The 22,500-nt window shown below is 46.7% G+C and overlaps 1 protein-coding gene and 1 pseudogene across 3 annotated transcripts in view; one reads left to right on the plus strand and one right to left on the minus strand.

Moving 5' to 3' along the window:
* Window positions 1-22,500, minus strand: part of fars2 (phenylalanyl-tRNA synthetase 2, mitochondrial) — a 132,902-nt gene that overhangs the window by 94,949 nt on the left and 15,453 nt on the right. The window lies entirely within an intron of this gene.
* On the plus strand, window positions 11,107-16,174 carry LOC146511938 (uncharacterized; annotated as a pseudogene).

Consider the following 22,500-nt stretch of genomic DNA (forward strand, 5'->3'; position numbering starts at 1 on the left):
TTGTTTGTTTACTGGAATATTTAAATATTTTTGTGCCTTTATGGTCGTTGTTTATTCGTGGTTTATTAGGTTGTTTGTTTGCGTGTTTTCTTTGAAGGTCGTCATCAGCTGATAGAAACGTGAAGGTCGTGGCTGACAGGATGACGTGGACGTGGTCATGTGACCTGTGGTCTAATGTCTCTGAGGCGATGCAGAGCGTCGCTGCGTGACAGGATCACGGAGCCGTTAAAGGTTTTTTTCCTGGTTTGTAAACATTAAAGCCGCGTTGCGTTTTCCTACGTGTGATTAAAACGAGCTGGCGAGGCTTTCCCGTGTGTCGGAGCTCTCTGGGCGAAGATGAAGACGTCCTGAGCCTCACAGGTGTTACGGTGGAAACATGAAGTCAAACAGCGCGAGCAGACACATCATTAAGCTCCTCTCGGCTTCATCCGAGCTCTTTCTCCTGTCACACGGAGGAGAAGCTACATCCGTGACCTTCCTCTTCCTCTGAACCTGACAGTGAACATGTTCCTCCTCCCAGGCCTGACCGCTGCAGGCGGACGTGCCAAACGCCAAACGCCAAACACAAATGAGCTGAAAAGGTGAAACAGCGATTCACCCGAGCGGGATTTACCGTTCCTGTTCATCCACCTGCTGCTGCTGAGGAAGCGTCCGGCTCCCAGACTCCCGATGATTCGATCCCGTCACACGCACCCACATTACAAAATCAACAAATGACTCGTCAGAGACGTCCAGAGTGGCGCCCGCACCGGGAGTAAAGCCAGCGTGAAGACGTCCACGAGAGCCGAGCGAATCACGCCGCTCTCCCCGTCTGCCTCGTTATGTTTTATCTCATAAAAAGAGGAAGTTTGTATAAAAAGACATTCAGGCTGACGTGAAATGTCTCCATCTGGGTGCTTAATGGTTTTACTGGTGCGGCGGGCTTTAACAGCCGTCCTTACAGCAAGGTAAACGGCCAGAGGCAAACAGGCAGTGCGGTTAATGGGCTCATTACAACCTGCAACAGCCAAGGTGTGAATACTTTAACGTCAGCGACCTTCACTCAAACCGAAGCCCTCAGGACGGAGAGACGAGGAGACGAGCAGCGAGGAGGGAGGAAACCTAGGACGGCTTCAGCCTCCACGCTGCAGGACCTGATCTGTGAGGTCACGAGGTCACGAGTCTGTGGACTCTCTCTGACATGTCTGACAAACCGATATCATAAAGAGAGTAACTACTTAAAAGGCACCAAGCGAAGAGTTTGGGGTGAGGATGAGCTTCAGAGCACGAAGCTAACGAAGCTAACAAAGCTAACAAAGCTAATGAAGCTAATGAAGCTAAGAAAGCTAACGAAGCTAACAAAGCTAACGAAGCTAACGAAGCTAACAAAGCTAACAAAGCTAATGAAGCTAAGAAAGCTAACAAAGCTAACAAAGCTAACGAAGCTAACAAAGCTAACGAAGCTAACAAAGCTAATGAAGCTAAGAAAGCTAACGAAGCTAACAAAGCTAATGCTGGAGCACCTACAGTTCCTCTGACGTCCAGCAGAGGCAGCAGTGAGTCAGTCTCCATAGACTCCCATGTTACTCTCGCTCTCTGACACGAGTGTATCTGCCGTCACCGTGGAGACTCAAAGAGAAAACATGGCAGCTCCGCTCCGTCTAAACAAAGACGCTCAGACTTCAAATTAACCTGCAGCGGCGAAACATGGGTCACGGCGGCGCACGTGAACGCTGTGTGAAGCTGGGGGAGTCGTCGACCTCAGACGTTACAGCGGCGGCTCCGGCGGCCACGGCGAGGACGAGAGGTCCAGAGTCAATCGAGGGACATGTGATAAAACACATTATTTCACTGATGTGACAGGAAACGCGGCGGCGATGTCTTTGTGTTTGAGACACTAAACATTTCCATCTGTCGCCGCGGGGACGAGTTTATCAGGACGTCTGCAGAAACAAAGGAGACCGAAAGGTTTATGGGGACGGCCTCGTTTGGCCCGCGGGCCACAGCTTTACTGTAAATGACACGGGTCTGCTCTGCATGACTCCTCCAACACTCCGTGTTTCTGCAGGAAACATCTGGATGATGTTTCACATCTGCATCACAGAAAGAGACGTGTTGGAAAGCTCAGAGAGAAAGACGGTGGAAAGTTTAACCCCCGTTAAGTTTGAAGGAGGATTAAAGCTCCGATCGGCTGCTGCATGTCTCAGACCACAGCTGAATCAGAGGTCAGAGGTCAACGAGCCGCAGAAAGCATGGCCGTCTGTCTGAAGCAGAGCAGAGACTCGTGCAGCTGGAAGCAGAACGCTGCTCAGACGTGACTCAGTGTTTGCAGTGTTTTAAGGTGGATTTGTCCCGCGGCGCTCCAGCATGTCACGGCGTGTTGTTCTAGCAGCGTTTCTATGGCATCAGCATGATCCGCGTCCAATACGACAGGATGGCGCTTACGGAGTCAAACACAGAGAGACGCCAGGTTCAGACAAACAAGCGCAGTCTGCTCGCCGGGCGCTGCGAGAAAAGTTTGGAGGTAACTGATCTCTGCATCGATCCTCAAACGTGGCCTCAGCTTCATCACAGTCACAACAGCCGGACACACGCTGCACGTTATTCACGGCGCCGGCGCTCACAGATCGTATCAGATGACCTCATAAACGCAAAGACGTCCTCTCAGTTATTCACACCTTTACTGAGCGACTCTGACTCCACAGACACAACCTGTGAACGTTACAGCAAACAGACTCACAGGAGCGTTAGCGACTAGCTTCCAGTTGTTCTTTTTGTTTCAGGCGTTTGTGTTTACGCTGTGTGAGGTGGTTTCCAGGGTTACAGCCAGAGTGTGGTCACTGACAGAGACGCAGCAGCAGGAGGCCTCGTCCACGGTAACACGAGCCGTGCATGCACTTTATTCAGGTGTTCACATTTACACCACGGAGGTTAGCTGCAGATCACCTGGAGGTTCCTGCAGACGTCTGCAGGCTGCGACCTGATGATGCCAGGAAGCACGGAGGAAGCACGGAGGAAGCACGGAGGAAGCAGCGTCCGTCCACCTGTGAGAGTCTGAGCTCGTAACGGGTTCTGTGTTCACCTTCAAATGATCTGCAGCTCTTTAATCAACACGTGGTGCATGCTCAGTGAGCATGCTCAGTGAGCATGCTCACTGAGCATGCTCACCACGTGCTCAGTGAAGACTACACCTGCCTGTAAATGTGATGAAAGGCCCGGCTGCACGCTATGAATGAAGCTAGGTCCAATTCACAAACTTTTCCTTACACATGTATTACACACAGTACTGTAGGAGACGTAGTATCAGCCTGTCTGAGTCACACACACACACACACACACACACACACACACACACACACACACAGGCCTTTTTTCTCATCTCATTATTTTCATTACATCTCTCTCCTGCCGCCCACCGCATACCGGCGCCGACATCAAACGCAGCTGAAGAAGACCCCTCCATTAGAGACGCCGACCTGAGAAACCACAAACACTCTGCAACACACGGCTCATTAAACAAGCGTGTGTGTGTGTGTCTGTGTGAGCGAGCATGTCTTCACATCGTTGTGGGAACCAAATTTGGAAGTTTACTGCACCTGTGGGGACCAACAGCCCGTCCTCACGAGTTTGAGACATTTTTGAGACTCAAACTGTGGTTTCAGTGTCAGAGTTGGGTTAAGGTGAGGGTCAGGGGCTGGGGAAGCATTGTGTAAATAGATGTCCCCACAACACATGAATACCCAACGTGTGTGTTTCTGCAGACGACTGTCTAAACATTTAACACATTCAGTATCCAAAGCAGACTCGTCGCTCGCGTCTCAGATTTTGTTAATGGGACACAAACACGACAGAAACTATGGATCCAACACAAGCTAGCACACAGACGTGAGATCCAACTGTGGCCACAAGGTGGCAGTAATCTAAAGGACAGATGCAAACATCTGGAGGCACCGAATAAGAGTTGTTCCCCAGCAGAGCTTTGAGTCTAACCACACCTGTGCCCATCAGTGCTGACGTAGGTGGAGTCACCTGTCCTGACTGCTTCAACACAACGCTGTCGTTTAACAAACACTCAGAGGATCTCAGAGGTGCGTCACTGCGTGGTGAGACAGGCCACCGCTCTACAGAACACCTGTGTTTACAGGTGAAGGCTCACACGTGCCGTTCAGATGCCACGCAGAGAGGAAGTGATCGTTTCTGCTGCTATCATCTCAAACATTACTACATGACCAGAGCAGCAGCGACGCCCCCTTCAGTTAGCTCGATGTACAGCTCCGCGCTGTGCACGATCACAGTCACATCCTGGTGTTTGAACACTGTACCGGAGAGGAGAATGAAGGCAGACCTGCCCACGGCCTTTCTGACTCTATCAGGGGAAACATTTACAAAGTAAATAAGACCTGAATGGAGCCAGCGAGCCCATAAAGAGCTCACTGAGCTCACAGAGCAGCAGCAGGCTTGTTTCCTAACAGACGTCCTGCTGGCCATTAGAAAGAAGCAGCTGTGTCCAGTTTTAATGTGCAGCAAACCTCAGTGTGTTTAACCTCAGCCTCACACAGGTAGTGTACCTGTGTTCACATAAACACAGGTGTGTGTTCACGAGCTCTTTGTGTGTCTGCCGTTAATGTGGAAAGTGTGACGATGGAAGAATGTACAAGAAGTTTCAAGAAGAAAATGAATCCAGAGCAGGAGGCTGCGAGGACAGATGTTAGAGTCCACACGGACAGCCTGTTCTGGCGATAGCTGGGCCGACACCAGCTGTGCATCATTTACCCTGCAACACACATACACGTTGGGTATTCATGTCTTATGGGGACATCTAACTCAGCAGTCTCCAACCTTTTTTGCACCACGGACCGGTTTATGCTCGACAATATTTTCATGGACCGGCCTTTAAGGTGTCGCGGATAAATACAACAAAATAAAACTAGTACCGGTACCGAGAAAAATAAGATTTATTCATAACACACGTGAAAAGACCCAGGAAAACCGAGTTAACGATAAAAACGATAACAAAATAACGCTGAAAACCGATAAAAACCCTGAAAACTATACATTTCACACCTGAGCCTCAACTCTCGCGGCCCGGTACCAAACGACTCACGGACCGGTAGCGGTCCGAGGCCCGGGGGTTGGGGACCACTGATCTAACTGACATAATTCTTTCATAAGCTCCTTACCCTAATCCTAACCTGACTGTAACCCTGACACTAAAACCACATTTTGAGTCTCAAAAATACCTTCAAACTTGTGGGGACGTGATTTTGTCCCCATAAGCCTGTCAGTCCCTTCAAATATAGTGAAGTTTCAAACTTGGTCCCCACACCGATATGAATACAAACGCACACACACACACACACACTGCTGAGTCAGGTGGTACAAAGTCTGATGAAGGAAGTGTGGTGAAGTGCACAGATGGTGCCCCACACACACACACACACACACACACACACACACATTAACCATGGCAACAGGCAAACATAGACGCGACTTGTGTCATCCATCGGTGTGTCATGCGTGATGATGAAGGTGTAGGGCTAAAGAAAGATGATGATGAGGTGGTGCAAGGTGTGGCGGCGATGATGCTAAAAACGGGGACAATGGTGGCGCAGCCTGGAGCTGGTGATGAGGATGATGATGGAGAACGGTCATGACGATGAAGACGAGCAGTCGGAGAGGACAGAACAGCAGATGCGGCGAGATTCATTCATCCCAACTGCTCTGCGCTGAATAATGACCGGCGGACGGAGCGGCCTACACACAAGCTGACGGAGCTGAGTGTGCGTCCTTTGGATCATCGTGGGTTAGCTGCCAAACGGCGAGTCACCAGATAAAAATGGACGCGTGCGATGTGTCACGCAGGACAGACCGAAGCGAAGACTTTGTTACTCGTGTTGTTATTTCAGGAGAAAATCACACTCCTACGTCTCTGCTAGCAACAAAACACATGCACGAGTCTTCGCCACCGCGGCTTCCTGTGCGCAGGTTGCACACCTGCTCGTCCTCACTTCCTGTCAGATATTTCCTGCTGCAGTGGTGGATGATGATGTCAGTGCATGAAACGATTGTTGCCAGTAGGTGCCGCTGTGAGATGCAGCCACTTATACGTTCCCCAGAGATCCCACGGCACAGGTGGACAGGTGAGACGTATAATCTCTGCCCTCTCAGGCCTCAGACACCATCGTATCGACTGTGTTAGCCTCTCCACTCGTCCCTCGCGCCTGCATGTAATAACTCTGTGACTGGAGGAGCAGGTTGGCAGCAGAGATGTTCTGCAGACCTGCAAACACAAGCGAGCGTGCCGGGAAGCAGCAGAGGCTTCCCAGGACAAGCCTCACAGGCGGCGGCGAGGACACTAAAGCTCCGACAAACATCCAGGGAGTCTGCAGAGTCTCTGCACGGCAGCGTCGGGGATTTGTCCCGTGGTGATGATGTCACAGGAGGATCTGACACGCATCTGCCGGCTTTGAGCGAAGGAGCTGCAGGATGAAGGTCGGCTCTGCAGGAGCTCAGTCGGCTCCGTGAAAGCAATAAAAGTCGACTCAGCGTCAGCGCCCGAGATCTCCGACACACATCAGAGCAAGAGGCTTTGTTTGACTTCAGCGATTTGTTTTAATAAAGAAGGCGTCACTTTTTATTACATTTATAATGCTGCTTTGGCAGGTGGCGAGATTACGCCAGCGTACTTCATCCTGTTATTACAGCACATTTTCCACTTTTCCTGCACTGCCGTTAGAGGGAATCCCACATTTATCCGACAGCTGCAGCGTCGGCTTCAGTCGCGTTACCCTCGCACATCTGTACGAGTTAGCGGGACGGCGTCCTCTCAGCGTGCAGCTCTAAAGTTTTACACATGTGCGAAGGCTGCTCAGACTGCAGCACAGTGAAATAAGTGAGGATTAGGGACAAGTCAAGAAACAGGAAATCAAAGGCTTGGACAGGAGGACGGGGAGGAATAAACGAGAACAAACGGCAAGATTCGATTTATGAGGAAACAAAAGTGTCAGAGGAACTGCAAAGTTTAAAATCGCAAATTTAAAAGTAGAAAGAAACTCCACTAAACGCCTCCTGTATGAGGGAAAAACAACAGAAAGACAAAAGAAGAAGCTGGAAAGTCTACGGTCACACTTTGACAACGCTTCACCCAAAGAAAGGGTTTCTTTAAATAATGTTTGAGAGTTTAAACCTGCCCTGGGAAGTTGTCTTCTACTTTTTTCTGTCATTTGCTGACACTGGGTTGTAAATCCTCCTGTCTGTTTCACCTTCAGTGGGGCTAACAGTGCTGCTCCAACATATAATCATGTTTGTCCAGGATCCACTGACCAATCACGCTGTGGTGAAGTCATAACTTCACTGTTAATTTATACAATATAATTAATATTATGAATCGAGTTCCTGTTAGCCAAACTTAGCTTACTCGTGTTTGCTAGTTTTTAAAAGCATTAGCATTAGCCAAGAACTTAGCTAACTGTATGTTCAGACAACGTGATTGGTCAGCTGATCCTGGACCAACATCATCTGTAAGTGATGACGTATGTATCCTGCTTCTGGATCCAAACTACTCTGAGTTCATTTTAAAGCTCCGTTTTTAAACCCCTACGATGTAGCTACAGCCCATGCAGCAGTATATTAATGACTAACCTCGTATTGTGGATGGATTATCTCAGTTGTTCTCCTGACTGAAGTTTGGTCCTTTTACAGCATCCTGCCATGCGATTACATTTGTCTCTAAACATCGGGAACCCTCACGTTAACTTTTATCGAGTTTATGTTATGCTAACATAGCTGTGTCGCTAGCCACCACGTAGCACATCATTATAGAGCAGCTAGCCCAACTTCAGTATCCCTACAAACGTCACTGCTGTTTAGTTTTCTGTCTTCATTTATGTTGGAAGTGATAGTAGAGCTGTACGTTTGAATGTTTTCAGAAATCTCTCAGTCAGAACATGCTACATCATGTTTAGGTGGAAACTAGCGAGCTAACTTCTTGCTAACTTCTTGCTAATGTCACGTAAAGGAATGTTATTTTTCTGTCACTATGTTATTATTCACATGCACAAGCATTATTTCATCATTACTTCATCAGTCTATCACCTATCATTATCATTATTCAGTTATCATCCTTATTATCATGTATCATTTGTCACATTCTAGATGCAATGCTTCATCATACATAGCACCAGTACAGTGATGGGATCAGTGTAAGAAGTCAAATGAGGACACTCACCTTTTGGTGGCCTGGTCCAACAATCTTACACAACAGAACACTCGTCTTACACAGTTGTTCTGTTCTATGACCATAAATGGGGAACATCTGGTTTCGAGTCCGGGAAGGGTTGTTGTTGTTCTGATAAGATCATGTCCAGGAATTGTTCTGACGTCATAAAGACTATAAAGCTTTCTGTTTTGGGGATGAGCGAAGAGACCGGCCTCCCACGCGCTGTAATACGTGTGTTTAATAAATCACTTTTTGGACACTCCCTGGGACTCTGTCTGCGCTTACTTTTCCTTCCAAATCAAAAGAACCTCGACATTTTGGTGCCGAAAACCCGGTTTGGGGGGAAAGAAGACGCGCTGCGAGGGAGCGGAGCTCCTGGGGGGTGCCAAAAGACGGTGGAAACCAGGGGAGTGACCGACTGAGTGACAAAAACCGCGGTATAAAAGGTCAGTACCACCTGTTGAATAATTTTTATCCAAAGGTACTAAATGGGAAGTTAAAACTAAATTGAATGTTCACTCAGGGGGGCCTTCTGCTGGGTTCTGTCCGTAGTGATTTTATTTAATTAGGATAATTAGTGGTAAAAGTTTGATAAAATTCTCTCAAAAGTTATTGCTGTTTATTTTAGGGGGTTCTTTGTGTTTTTTGTGAGGTTTTTTGTGGTGTTAAAGCTAAGAGGCTTGGTTTGTGTGCCTCAAGTGAGAGTGTGGAGTTAGATGCCAAGCACTCTGTAAGATTAGGGGAATTTGGATGCATTGGGTGGTAGAAACGCGGTTTCGGGCGTCAGGTAATAAAAACTGAGGGGCTGAGAGTCCCCAGGGATGCTTTTAAACAGTGTATAAATTAACCTAGACCGGGGTGAGACCCCGTAGAGCGCAGTGTTCAGCGTGTAGCGGCGACAGGTGATCGTAGACGTGCGTTCATCACTGACGGTGTTCAGGTAGCTCGGGTGGCCTCCCGCGGGACTTCGGACACCCGTTAAAGGTCAGGTAATCAAGGATTACCTTTTACTGTGCTGTTTGGCTGAAGGGTGCGACCCGGCCGTGACTATTAACGTGGGTGACAGTGAGCTTTAAGTAAAGCTGAACGCGTGAGGTTGATCCCTTGACGCAAGACGTGGAGCGACCTGTTAACTTGCGGGGAGCGGTTTTAAATTAATTAGGGCTTAGAAATCTGACCGCGGCCGGTGAGGGCGTTCCCGACGCGGGGTTATTGATCATCAAGGCTGGTTCTGTGGACCAAGGTGAAGCCTGGGCTTAGAGCTTTCAAATTAGTCAAAAACTTAGGAATACTGGCATCTATACGGGCCCGTGTATGTAAATAGTGTGTAAATACCGGTGGAGAAGCGCTCATATTGTTTAAAAGCTTGCATGTATAGGCTTGCTGTTGTGTGTGGTGGAGAAAAAAGAAAAGCGTCTCTGCCTCTCTGTCTCAAGCAGCTGCAAAGGAGGGGGCTTGGTGAACCCCGCAGTGTGAGTGTGAGGAGAAAGAGACAAAGGGGGGCAGCGCATGTGCCCATCGAGGATTAAAGGAAAAAACTGTTTTTCTCTATCTGTTTAATTAGGTGTACCGATACAGAAGTGATAATAAGTGATAAGGAACTGGTGAATAATTTGTCTCGGCATCTGGCGTCGTTTCTCATGTTGATACAGGCCTGTGTATATAACATGTATATAAAATAAAGTGTAAATCTGCTGTGTAAATTGCTTCTATTGATTATAACTGTGTGTTGTGAAAGTGATTTAATACAGAAGCTGAGTGTATGAGGATTAAACAAAATAGTGTATGTTTGTGTTGTGTAGAAATCAAACTGTGAAGTCAATTGGGGGGCTGAGTTTGGTTTTATATTTTTTAGAGGAAGAGAAACTGCGGTATCGAGTCTGTGGCGCAGTTTGAAAATTTGTGAGGTGCACAAGAGCGGATGGCACCCGCTCTGTGTGCCGTCTAGGACGTTGTCCAGAATAAGCAGAGAAAGACGTGTCTCACAGAGAGTTTGAACGGTACTGCGACAAGCATGAAGTGAGTGTGAGCCAGCCTCGAGGGGCGGGTTCACAGGCGGACCGAACGAGGAGTAAAATGTGTGTGTGTCTGTGAGAGAGAAAAAAGTGGGGGCTGAGTGACCAGCCTGTGCATGTGTGTGAATTCCTGGATGACAAAAGAAGGAGAAGTAGATTAGTTGATTTTCTGTGAAATAATAAGAGAAGAAATCTTAGTGATCAAATAGGAGCAAGTGAACTGAAAAAATAAAGGAAACTAAAATAGTGAATTAGTGTTAAGGTAAAGATAAATAAAGTCGCCGAAAGTAACAGTGACTTTGAAGGTGATCAAGTACTCAAGGAGGAATGGAGAATTTGATGGCTGACTGTATGAGTGAGTAAACAGGTTAATGTGTGCGTGTGAAAAATAAAAGAAAGAAAAGGAACTAAAATAAACAAAGAAAATAAAAGTGTGGAAGTGTGAGTGAGAAATTGTCTCCAACTGGGGAAGCAGTGATGCTAGAGGTCACCTTATTCCCCTGCTGGACACAAAATGAAAACACAATTTGGAGTGTTGTGGACGAAAATAATTAATAAAAACATCAAGAAGATTTTTTGTGTTTGCGGTTATGAACAACTAAAAATTCACATTTGGGGTTTGAAGTCAGTAGAGTTCAAAACAAAATAAGTAGAGATGTGTTGTTTTAGGAGTGATGAAAACATCCGCAGTCAAAATGAGTAATGAAAGTCTCTCAGTCTGTCGTTTACAGGTGGGGAGCGGACCTGGATCAATTCTCCATGGGCAGCAGTCGGAAGAAAATTATAGGTTAAAATCATTAGAAATAAAAATGGAAACACCCAGCCAGAATTTTTGGCTGAATTGTTTTGCAGTTTCCCGTTCTCATGCTGGACAAGCAAACTCGAAGGAAGGTAATCTCTCACTGAAGATACAGAGTGCACTTCGAGAAGCATGAGCATGAACATCAACAATGGACAGAAGTCCAAGAGACAATACCGGAGTTCTGAGCAGAGAGGTCCAGCAGCGCTGTGGGCAAACGGCATCAGAAAGAGAAGATCCACCATCTAGATTGGATGGGTGGAGATGCGTTTCCAGCAAGCTGCAACCTGACTGTGTGTGAAGGACCTTTGAGAAGACTGTCTGAGTTTGACATTTGCCATGTTTGGAGCAAGATGGCAATGAGAGAGACAGTGGGACAAGGAGATACAGGGGACAAAGCTGAAGAGAACTGACTGCTATTGGACTGAAAAGTGGGAGAAAAGAGCGGAGAGAAAAGGAGCACGTGATGACTGAGGCTGCTGCTTTAGTTTGGGGAATTAAATTGGGTTAAGGAATCCGGGGAGACAAACGACTGCCTGGAAGTGGAGGATTGACACAGTGTCCAGACCACCACAAAAGGGGGAGGAAGATAAGCACTGAGGTATGCAAGAGTACTGTTAGAAAAATGAAGAGACAACACCACACCTTCACATGATATGCACTAGAGATAACACAAAATCATACATGAAGTGAAACACATTAAAAGAGGGCATTGGTAGAAGGGGTTAACAACACACAGTGTGGTTGCCGATGGCAACCTGCAAACATTGGGGTTTAGCTGTGCCTGACTATGACAGAGTTTTTCATTTGGATGTTTCTGATACAAACTTAGGAGTGAACGGAGTTTTGTTTCAGAAAAAAGGGGGAAGGTACATAAAAGGATACATAGAAATAGAAAATGTATTAACCCGACTAACATACACACACACACACGCGATCAGCTCACTAGGATCAAACACAATTTTAAGAAGGTAATACTGTTACCAGCATCCTGTCTGGTTTATTGAGTGGGTTGAGAAGTGATACATAGATTGAATTAGTATTATTTTGTGAACAGAATCCTGCACCCAGAGTTTAAATGAGTGAAACTAGCAGATTTTTTGGTTTTGTTTTGTTTTGTTTTTGTTTCTGAAGTATGGGGAAAGTTTTACCATGGCACCAAGTTTAGATTTGGTATTTTTTCACTTATAGGAGTGACAAGTCCTAAGACTGGGCGTCTGTATTTTTATTTGCTTTTGTTTTTCAGTTTTGTCCTTTGCTTTTTCATTTTCGTTTTTATTTTACTTTTATTTTTGAACAGTGCACTGATTTTGTTTGTGAATTTCTTTTCTTTAAGCAGATCTGCACGTTGGGAATTAAAAGCGCTACACGTCGTCAAGAAAATTGTTGCAAGTGAGTTTCTCCATATTAAAATGGGCTCTGGGGAAGCCACTTATCTGGGACAATTAGAAAATGAGAGTCCCGGCCTAAGAAGGATTCGGCGAGGTAATCCGATCTAAAGTTCTTCTTTTTCTTTTTGAAATGACGTCATTTTGCTGAGGGTGGAGATCAAATGCGACGATGGTTCCCACTATCAGCAAAGAAAGAATGAATGGATGAATGAATGGAAATAAAACAAACTGACTGACTGGTAAAAGCTGACAAAAGCTGATAAGACTTGACCACGACTCAAAGTTAACCTCCACCTAGACAGGACGAAAGGGTGGATGAATTTATGTGTGTTTCTTTTACAGGAGCAGAGAGATGACAGCAACATCCGAGGTTGCGGGAGCTGTGGCCTGCCGATTTAACTTTTAAATGCCACTTTCTGTGTTTGTAAATTTACCAGGGGTGTGTTATTCATGGGTTTGTGTTGTGTGTTGCTCACAGAGGTAACTGTGAGAAAGTGTATACACCTGCGCAGCGCTAACATTTGCATTTTCTTCTCTACAGTTACAGTTCTTCATGTGGTTTGATCATGTGATTTACCACTGGACAATTGATTGACGTTTGGTTTTCTATTGCAGGATTTCTGGGCTTATGTGTGAAGAAACTGCGTTTATAGGTGATGACGCCTGATCACCGGGATGGTCAATGTGTGTTGCTAATGTTTGTTTTGCTTTTGTTAAGGGTGCATGTGGAGGATTCGGTAGAAAACAGACAAGTGACATGAGGAAACAAATAAGAGATGTAGTGTTTATGGAATAGTTCAACATGGAGCTCACTAGCTGGCCACTTTTTGAGCTCCTAGTGATAAATGGGTGGAGTGACATTGCTTAAGGAAAGTCACTGAGTAAATTGTGGAGTAAATTGGGATGATTCATGATTGGAGACAAATTATGGTAATAATAGTGAGTTAATGATTGGAGAAAACCTGCACATGATACTTGTCTGTTGTGCTGAATACTTTATTGCTCTTATGATCTATAGTTGGTTGTAAATAAGAAGTTTGATTTAACAGATTTGTTTTGCAGAATACAGGCTCCAGGTTGAGCTGGGAGTTAAACAGGCTTAACATGTAACTGCTGACTAAGGTTTTTACACAAGGTTACAGGTTGGCAGGAGATTGTTTTAGAGAGAAGGTGCAACATTCTTGTACATGTCTCATTGGGGAGCTGAAACATGGAGGAAGCCATGTGCAAGAGGAGGTGAGTATTATAAAGGGTAAAGGTCACTCCTCGGGGACTGGCATGGTGGCCAGAGGAAATCAGGAAGCCGATCGAGCTGCGAAAGAGGCAGCAGGCTATAAAGCACTATGGCAGATTGTGCAGATAAGCGTGGAGGAAGAAGTAGGAGTCAACATGTTGGAGGAGGCCAGGAAGGCCCAAGAGGAGGCGGCCCCGGAAGAGAAGGGGGTCTGGAAGAATCGAGGAGCATGGGAAGAAGGAGGTCTCTGGCGAGGACCTGACGGACGACCGGTGTTGACCGCTAACCTAGCGGAACAGAAGATTGCAGAAGCACATGGGCTTGGCCATGTGGGTGTGGCCCAGATGGAGAGACATCTGTGCCATTGGTGGCATCCCTTTTTGAGGGATATGATTAAGGAGAAAGCTAGGACGTGCCTGATCTGTGGGAGGCACAATCCAAAGCCAGTGATTAAACCAGAGGCAGGGTTCACACCATATGAGCTGTTGACAGGACGACAGTTTCCAGGTCCTTGGACAACAGTCCCGGCGGAAGAAAGTATAAAAAGTAATAGAAAACATGCTGAATGTTGGAAAGAATTAAAAGCTCTTGTGTCTAGTTTCACACAACAGGTTGGAGTAGGGGTGAATGCGGTGGATAGGTCCGTCCCCGACGCCAAAGCAGTGTGGCTGAAGGTCATTAAGCGCAAGTGGAGAGATCCGAGGTGGACGGGGCCATTTGAGGTGACTGCTCGTACTACCAGTGCGGTTCGGTTGAAGGGAAAGGGTGAGACCTGGTTCCATTGGTCTCAATGCGCAGTGGCGGACGAGAGCTTACTCGAGATAAGCTCCACCCAAAGTAACACGAGGGGGAACATAGAGGCAGAATAATCCTCTCCCCCTGTGCAGCGGTTCTCCCCAGCAGTCTACCTGGGGAGACGAAGAAAGAAGAGGAGCGTCACGCGCCGAGCATCAATTCATTCCAGGCTCATGATAGGCTAGGGCTCTAGTTTAAAGTAATTGATAGTTTAAAGGAGTCGTAATAGTTTTGTACGTTAATCGCATATTTTTATACTCATAAGTTTACACTCATAATTTTATACTCTTATTACGAAGTTTAAAGTAAGAGTAAAAGAGCCTGGGGACAGTGATCATGAAACTGTGGGAAAATTGGAAATTAATGGGAATGTTGGGGTTGATAAGTGTTGTAACGTGTTTGTTTGTTCATTGGCAGACAGGTGAATTGCCCAGACGCAGAGGTCTATCCGCTCCAAAGTCCAAACCGATCGAGCCGTTGAGAAAATTCAAGCGCGAGGTTGGCTCAGGTGGGAACGATGGGTGTCTCAAAGCCAGTGGGGGAGTCGAGTTTGGGTATGTTAAGGGGTCCACGACAGCGTTCACTTTCGATTTGTGTGAGGTAGTTAGATGCCCCGGAGACGGTAGCAGCTGGAGAACATATGATGTGTGGATTTGTTGTCACCCTATGGTGTGTTACCCTAAGTCTGTGTGGGGCCCATCACAGGAAGGAGACATTTACAGTTATATAACGGATCAGTGGTGTTCTTGGCAGGATGTGGTTGCTTGGACAGGAGTAGGATGGCAGCCAACAGTTCCACAGGCCCTTGAAGGGATAGCCATTCAGAAAGATTATTCTGTTACACATAACCCTGTCACTCTCTCCCTAGGACCGTGGAGCAGACTTCCGGAGGCAAACTATGACGGAGGGGCGTTCTATTTAGTAATAGGGGTAGATAAACCAGGGACTGATCCAACGGGGATAATTCGGGTGAATTTATTCAATCCAAGATCTAAACCGGTAGGGAATGACACTGTAATGAATCTCACAGAGCAAATGGATCCCTTAGAGACAGTTACTTACCAGGACTCAGAAGAGAAATGGTTTGTTGCCACAGATTACACTAGATTAAAACCTGAAGAGTTAATAGAGCGTGCCACAGGTTTTGGTGATAGGAATCTTTGGTTAGATTGGGTGGCTCAAAATGCTAAAGAGCAGGCAGTGGTTGATTGTGTTGCTTGTGCTACAGATAGGCCTCGTCTGTTCACTGAACCCGCTGCTCTGTATCCAGAGGATGAGGGGGGGTTATGATTGTATGCTGAGATTAACTAGAGAGGCAGTGAACACAGGTAACTGCACCACTTTGTCAGGTTTATATCCGCCAATTGATAAACGTACACAACCAGGTTCATTCACACCTAAAAAAGATAATTATACATGTTTTGAGTTCTCTACAGACAGTGTGAGATATACGTTAGGAAGAATTGATTCAAGCTGGTGTCAGAGGACAATCCCCGGCAGGACTACCAATAATGTAAGTGACCCAAGTACTATTATAGGCACCTGGGCAAGGGGTGGGCTATATTATTATTGTGGGCAGTACACCCTTTTGGTGCAGGTTCCACTGGGGAGTGTGGGAACATGTGCTCTGGTGCGCCTAGGAGCACCTTTAATGCTGATAGGAAATAGGGTAGAGACAGATCCACAGCAAGACACTGGTGTGTTGACAGCCAGACGTAGGAGAAGTGTTGGGGGTGTGCATAAATATGACCCAAGATGGGACTCACCAACCTGGATTGACTCAATAGGAGTTCCCAGGGGAGTTCCAGCTGAATATAAGTTAGTTAATCAGATAGCGGCCGGTTTTGAGAGTGTGTTTCTATGGATAACTCAAAACAAAAATGTTGGTCGCATTAACTATGTTCATTATAATGTGTTGAGACTCTCTAATCTCACCAGGGACGCGGTAGAAGGCCTTGCGGAACAATTGGGACCGACGTCGTTAATGGGAATCCAAAATCGCATGGCCCTTGACATGTTGTTGGCTGAGAAGGGTGGTGTGTGTGCCATGTTTGGGGACATGTGCTGTACTTTCATTCCCAACAATACGGCCCGAGACGGTACGGTGACTAGAGCGCTTGAGAGTCTGAAAATGTTATCTAAAACTATGCATGACCAATCAGGTGTGAACACTGGACTGGGAGACTGGTTTACGTCTGTCTTTGGGCAATGGAAGAGTGTTGTTATGTCTGTCATGTTTTCTTTTGTTGTTTTTCTTGGTATATTAATGATCGGATGTTGTCTCATCCCTCTGGTCCGGCGAGTTTTGGTGAAAATACTGGAAAGAGCCCTGAGCTCTGGCTCGAAGGGTTCAGCGGCACCTGAGTCTATGATGCCCTTGAAGGAGATTGTAATCCTGGTGTAAGTTGGTCTCGCAAGCGAGCCCAAGAGGAGGAGTTGTCACGTAAAGGAATGTTATTTTTCTGTCACTATGTTATTATTCACATGCACAAGCATTATTTCATCATTACTTCATCAGTCTATCACCTATCATTATCATTATTCAGTTATCATCCTTATTATCATGTATCATTTGTCACATTCTAGATGCAATGCTTCATCATACATAGCACCAGTACAGTGATGGGATCAGTGTAAGAAGTCAAATGAGGACACTCACCTTTTGGTGGCCTGGTCCAACAATCTTACACAACAGAACACTCGTCTTACACAGTTGTTCTGTTCTATGACCATAAATGGGGAACATCTGGTTTCGAGTCCGGGAAGGGTTGTTGTTGTTCTGATAAGATCATGTCCAGGAATTGTTCTGACGTCATAAAGACTATAAAGCTTTCTGTTTTGGGGATGAGCGAAGAGACCGGCCTCCCACGCGCTGTAATACGTGTGTTTAATAAATCACTTTTTGGACACTCCCTGGGACTCTGTCTGCGCTTACTTTTCCTTCCAAATCAAAAGAACCTCGACACTAACTTCCTGCTAACTTCCTGCTAACTTCCTGCTAACTTCTAACTCAGTTAAATGTAATAAATTCTGTTTTCATGGATGCCTGGATGTTAAACTTCATTGTTACACCTGGTAAAGCAGCAACACTGATCATTTTATTAAATATGAATTTAGACCGTTTTTAACTCTCAGTGTTCGTCTGACTTTGGGACCTGCAGCAGAGTTTGGACCTGGAAACAGCTGATGACATCAGACTTAAAAACCGGGTTATGATGATTTTTAGAATGGATAAAAAAAGCCGGAACAACTGATCCTGCTGTGATCCAAAGCTTGCTGCATACCTAAAGCTCTTGGTCAGATTTCTGAGAAAAACAAAATAAAATTTAAATTTCTGCACCAAAAATATATTTTGGCCTCAGAAAAAAGACAAACTGTTTGGTTCCTGTCTGTGGCTCAGACAAACAGACGAGGGGACGGACCACCGTCGCACTATTTTTAGGGATCTCGTGGTTAATTTGCCGCCAGCAGGCTCCACGTTAGCCGTCCTCGCTGATTAAAGCCGACCTCATTCTGAACAGACACGGAGCTGCGATCTGAAAAGCGAGCACAGGCACGTTTTTGGTGTGAATGAAATTAAACCCTTCACCGTGACATGTGATCTATTTTTATCTGCAGGGGTATTTTTAGCAGCAGCGGGGCTGGATCTCTGCAGAGCTCACTTACACTGCTTCAATATTTAAGAGTCAGGACGAGGCTGCTCAGCCAGAAAACAGGCTGCCTCTCACACACACGCATGCATTAAACATCAAGCTAACACAGAAAACACACGCTAACAGCACGCCGTCGAGGTAAGGAGTCTCTGTGCGTCTGCAGCTCAGCCTTCACATCGCTGCAAATACTCGATTTCCTGCATTTTATCTGCTTTTCTTCATGTGGTCGTCTGTTTCCAATTAGAATCAAGTTACCAGGATAACATTAAGATTATTCTGTACAATGCAAAGCTATGTAGTAGAATTAAAATACGATAGATGTATAAAAAAGTAATTAGTTGGCGCTAACTAGGTGAAGAGCAAACTCTCAGATAATTCACAGGTAACTGAGGGGAGGGGACTAAACCAGAGTGATCTCTGTTCACGGTTCGATCCACACACCAAACGCGTTTGCCTCTGCAGCACATGGTATCCACTGGATTGGTCTTTTCTTTCAAGGTTACACAGAGTTGGGAGATGACGATTAGCTTCACAAGGAGATTCAAAGTGAAGGATAAATACAGTAAAATTACAGCTAATATAGTAAAAGCAAAAATTAAAGTTTTCATGAAGCAGAGAAGATTAAACTGGCAGCATAAGAAGAGCTTAAAGAGAAGGCTTGTTTATAAAAATAGGATGTTATTAGATTTCAAACCTCAGGTCACGGCCGGCGTCATCAGCTCTGTAATGAACAGCTAACCAATGAGGAGAAGCTAAAACAGAGACGCTCTCTGTTTTGGCTCATAGTGGAGAGTCTGTTGAGTTAGTTAAATCATGTGATTCAGAGGAAATGATGTGCACGCTATCCTACAGGGAGTCACATGTTAGCATTTAAAGCTAACCTGTTAGCTCATGAAGCAGCTAACACAGCTCAGCCTTTAAGCTCCTGGAAAACGATCAAGTCCAAAACTGCCCAGGTTTGTTTGAAATGTCACCTGACGGTGTCAGGTATTTCTCTGCGAAAAGGTCACAGTGTCATGATTAGCGGTTAGCGAGCTGCTAACATCGTTAGCCGTGTGCAGGTTTTATTAGCGTCGTTAGCAGATGAGCCTGAGCTGATCCGCAGCATCACACGTGTAGTGTTTTCAAACAAACCCTCCCTCTGCGTTTACCTGTCAGGTGAATCAAACCTCCCTCCATCACCCCCCCCCCCCCTCCTCCCCCCTCTGTTTGTTATGGAGGAAGCAGGCCGGGCTGAGATGGATCGCTGCACAAACAAATGTTTGCTCTGCCCTCTGCAAACCCCAGACACACACACACAGACACACACGGCCTGTGTGTGTGTCTGTGTGTCCCTGTGGGTGTGTCCGTGTATGTCCCTGTGTGTGTGTCCCTGTGTGTGTGTCCCTGTGTGTGTGGTGAATGAAAGGTGAGGAAGGAGAAAAGATGAAAGAATCACAAGAAAGGGCATGAGGAAAAGTTCCTGTTGGATAAATAAAAACAGAAGGATGAACGAATCAGGAGGGAGGAAAGGAAAGACCAAATAAAGTGGAAGTGTAGGAAGAGAGGAGGGGTGAAAGGACAGAAGGAAGGAAGGAAGGAAGGAGAAAGTTTACTGAAAGAATAAAATTACTAAAAGATGGAGGACGGACAGGAGCGGCGAGAAAACCACAAAAACAACAAAAAAAAAACAGCAGAGAGGTCAGAGGTCAGGAGGAGGAGGCGGGACTTTACAAGCCTAAAAACACAGGGGAGGAGACGGGTCGTCACGCTTGTGAGGCTTCGCCATCCTTCCATCCGAACAGAGAGGAGTGTGGGAATAAAGTGTCGACTCATCAGGAAAACAAGGCGAGCAGTGGCGACAGACGAGGTTTAATGAGAGGAGGACGGATGGAGGGTGGGGAGGGGTCACATGATTTATTCAGAGGTGGGGGGGGGCGTTGGATTAAGACTGAATACAGCCACCTGAACCTCACACACACTACGTCCCACAGGACCAGGAGGCGGTTTGAGAGGCCGTTAATTGTTGCCAACATGACTTTAATCAGATTTCAGCTTCCACCCTTAACACACACACACACACACACACACACACACACACAGATGTAGGCACGTGCACACACACACGCCACCCTGTCCCCTGGGGGTTGGGGGGGCGTCTGTGAGTCAGAGTTTGGCGAGGAGGTGTGGTCATTAGTGCCAAGTCCCATATGCTGCACGCTGACACTGCAGGGAAAACCCCTGAGACACACACACACACACACACACACACACTGCAGAATCACAGACACATAAATGTTGAATACACACTTCACTGGAAGAATCAAACAAAGACACACAAAGAAGCACAGACTGTATACTGAAGATGGAAGCCAACCAATTAAATCAAAAACATGGAATAATCGAGTACAAATGTAATGACTTAGAAATAAAATACACTTTGTTGAACACTGAATGTTTTTCAAAGTGAGGCAGAGGTGCAGAGCAGGTAGACGGGCTAAAAGACTGTATATAGAAGATGGTTGGCGCCACAGTGATGTCACGGTTTTACAGTCTCAACATTTGATTAAAACATTGTTACATAACGTCCAGCATCTTTGGGTGGAGGGGGTTCGGAAGGCAGCTGCAGACAGATGTTAACGAGCTCCCGTTAGCTTCAGAAACATCTGTGACGTCCTCCACAGTCGCCATCATCTGAGTTTGAGCTTTGATGGCGGCGCCTTTGAATCAACACGAGCCAGAACGACAGCGTTTTAGTGAAATTTAAAGTAACTATTTGATGATTTTGTCTTGGTTTCCAAGCCTCGATTTGATTATTTTGAGCTTCACCATGTTGGTGATCAAGGGGAAAGGGCACATCCACAGGGCCCCGCCCCTAAAATCCAAGAACAAGTTACAGAGGAGTCGCCCCCTGCTGGCTGTTACAAAGAGTGCAGGTTTAAAGAGCCTCAGTACTCAAAGCTACGTCCTTCTTTTATGTTTATGATTTTATGTTGGAGAGAAACTGAAGCCAAGCTCAAGCACACACACTTCTCTGTCTCGTGTGCGTGTGCATGTGTGCGCGTGCACGTTTCTGTGTGCGCGTGCACGTGTGCGCACGCACGTTTCTGTGTGCGCGTGCGTGTGTGTGCGTGTGTATGTGTGTGCGTGTGGGGACTCCTTCTCTGGGGAACCCTGATGAATAAATAAGCAGAGAAGAAGAAATAGCCCCCCCTCCCCCTGCCCCCTCATCAGTGAATTAATGAAGACATTCATCTCTCTCCCTCCACCCCTCCACCCCTCCATCCCTCCACCCCTCCGTCTCCATTAAAATCTCATTTTGTCGTCTCCATCCATCCCTCCCTTTTTCTCCACCCTTATTTCTCCTCCTTCGTTCCTCCTCTCCTGGTCTCCTCACCTCCTCCTCCTCTTATTAACTCGCTCCCTCATCACACGGGGCCTCAGGCAACACATATGGCAGTCACGCTTCCACACCATTAAATAACACACACACACACACACACACACACACACACACACACCAACTGGTGTCCCCTGTTGCCGCCTCCTTGCGGGGACGAGGTCCTGCCACTCGTTTAATCCTCCCACCTCCTCGTACCATGATGCCTCCTTTCTGTCCTCCCTTTCCTGCATCCTCACTTCCTTTCGTATCCTTGCCTTCCCCACTCCTCCTTAGTCTCCCCCCCTCTCTTCCTCATATTAACTCAAGGCCTCCTCGCCCCCTTCCTCCTCCTCTTCCTCACATCTTTTTGTTTTCTTTGCCAGCTCTTCCTCATTGTCTCTCACTGCTCCAGAAACGTGTGTGTGTGTGTAGGATAGGGGGGAGTGTGTGTGTGTGTGGGGGGGGGGGGGGGGGGGGGGGGGGGGCTGAATGAGTGGTTTCCAAGGTAACGGAGGCACACTGCTGCAGTGGATATGTCGGGGAGGTGCAGAGGGTGAGGAGAGTTTGTGTGTGTGTGTGTGTGTGTGTGTGTGTGTGTGTGTGTGTGTGTGTGTGTGTGTGTGTGTGTCTGGGTGTCAAGAGCATTGGCTCTGCTGCAATGCTGCAATGCCCCCCCCCCCCCCCCCACACACACACACACACACACAGGCTTCACGTCTGACAACCATGACTTTAATTTGCCTTAAGGGCCCAAACACACACACAGACACACACACACACACACAGACACACACATGTGTTTGTGAAGGAGCCAGGACTCCCGAGGAGTGAAAGTGAGCTGAAAGCTGCTCCACCCTGAACATCCATGTAGGAGGTGGGAGTGTGCACAGAGGGCAGGCTGGTGGAGCTCTGCCAGGTTAAAGTCAGCCAACCTTTGAAAAGTGTTGAATGTGATGTGTTATGGAGCCCTCCACCCACCCCGACCTCCTCTGTGCACACGTCTCTCTGCTGTGATGATGTCACGCACGCTGCTGCAAATCAAAACCAAACGTTCT

Source organism: Neolamprologus multifasciatus, chromosome 9, assembly GCF_963576455.1.
Source record: "Neolamprologus multifasciatus chromosome 9, fNeoMul1.2, whole genome shotgun sequence".
Classification (NCBI taxonomy): Eukaryota; Metazoa; Chordata; class Actinopteri; order Cichliformes; family Cichlidae; genus Neolamprologus; species Neolamprologus multifasciatus.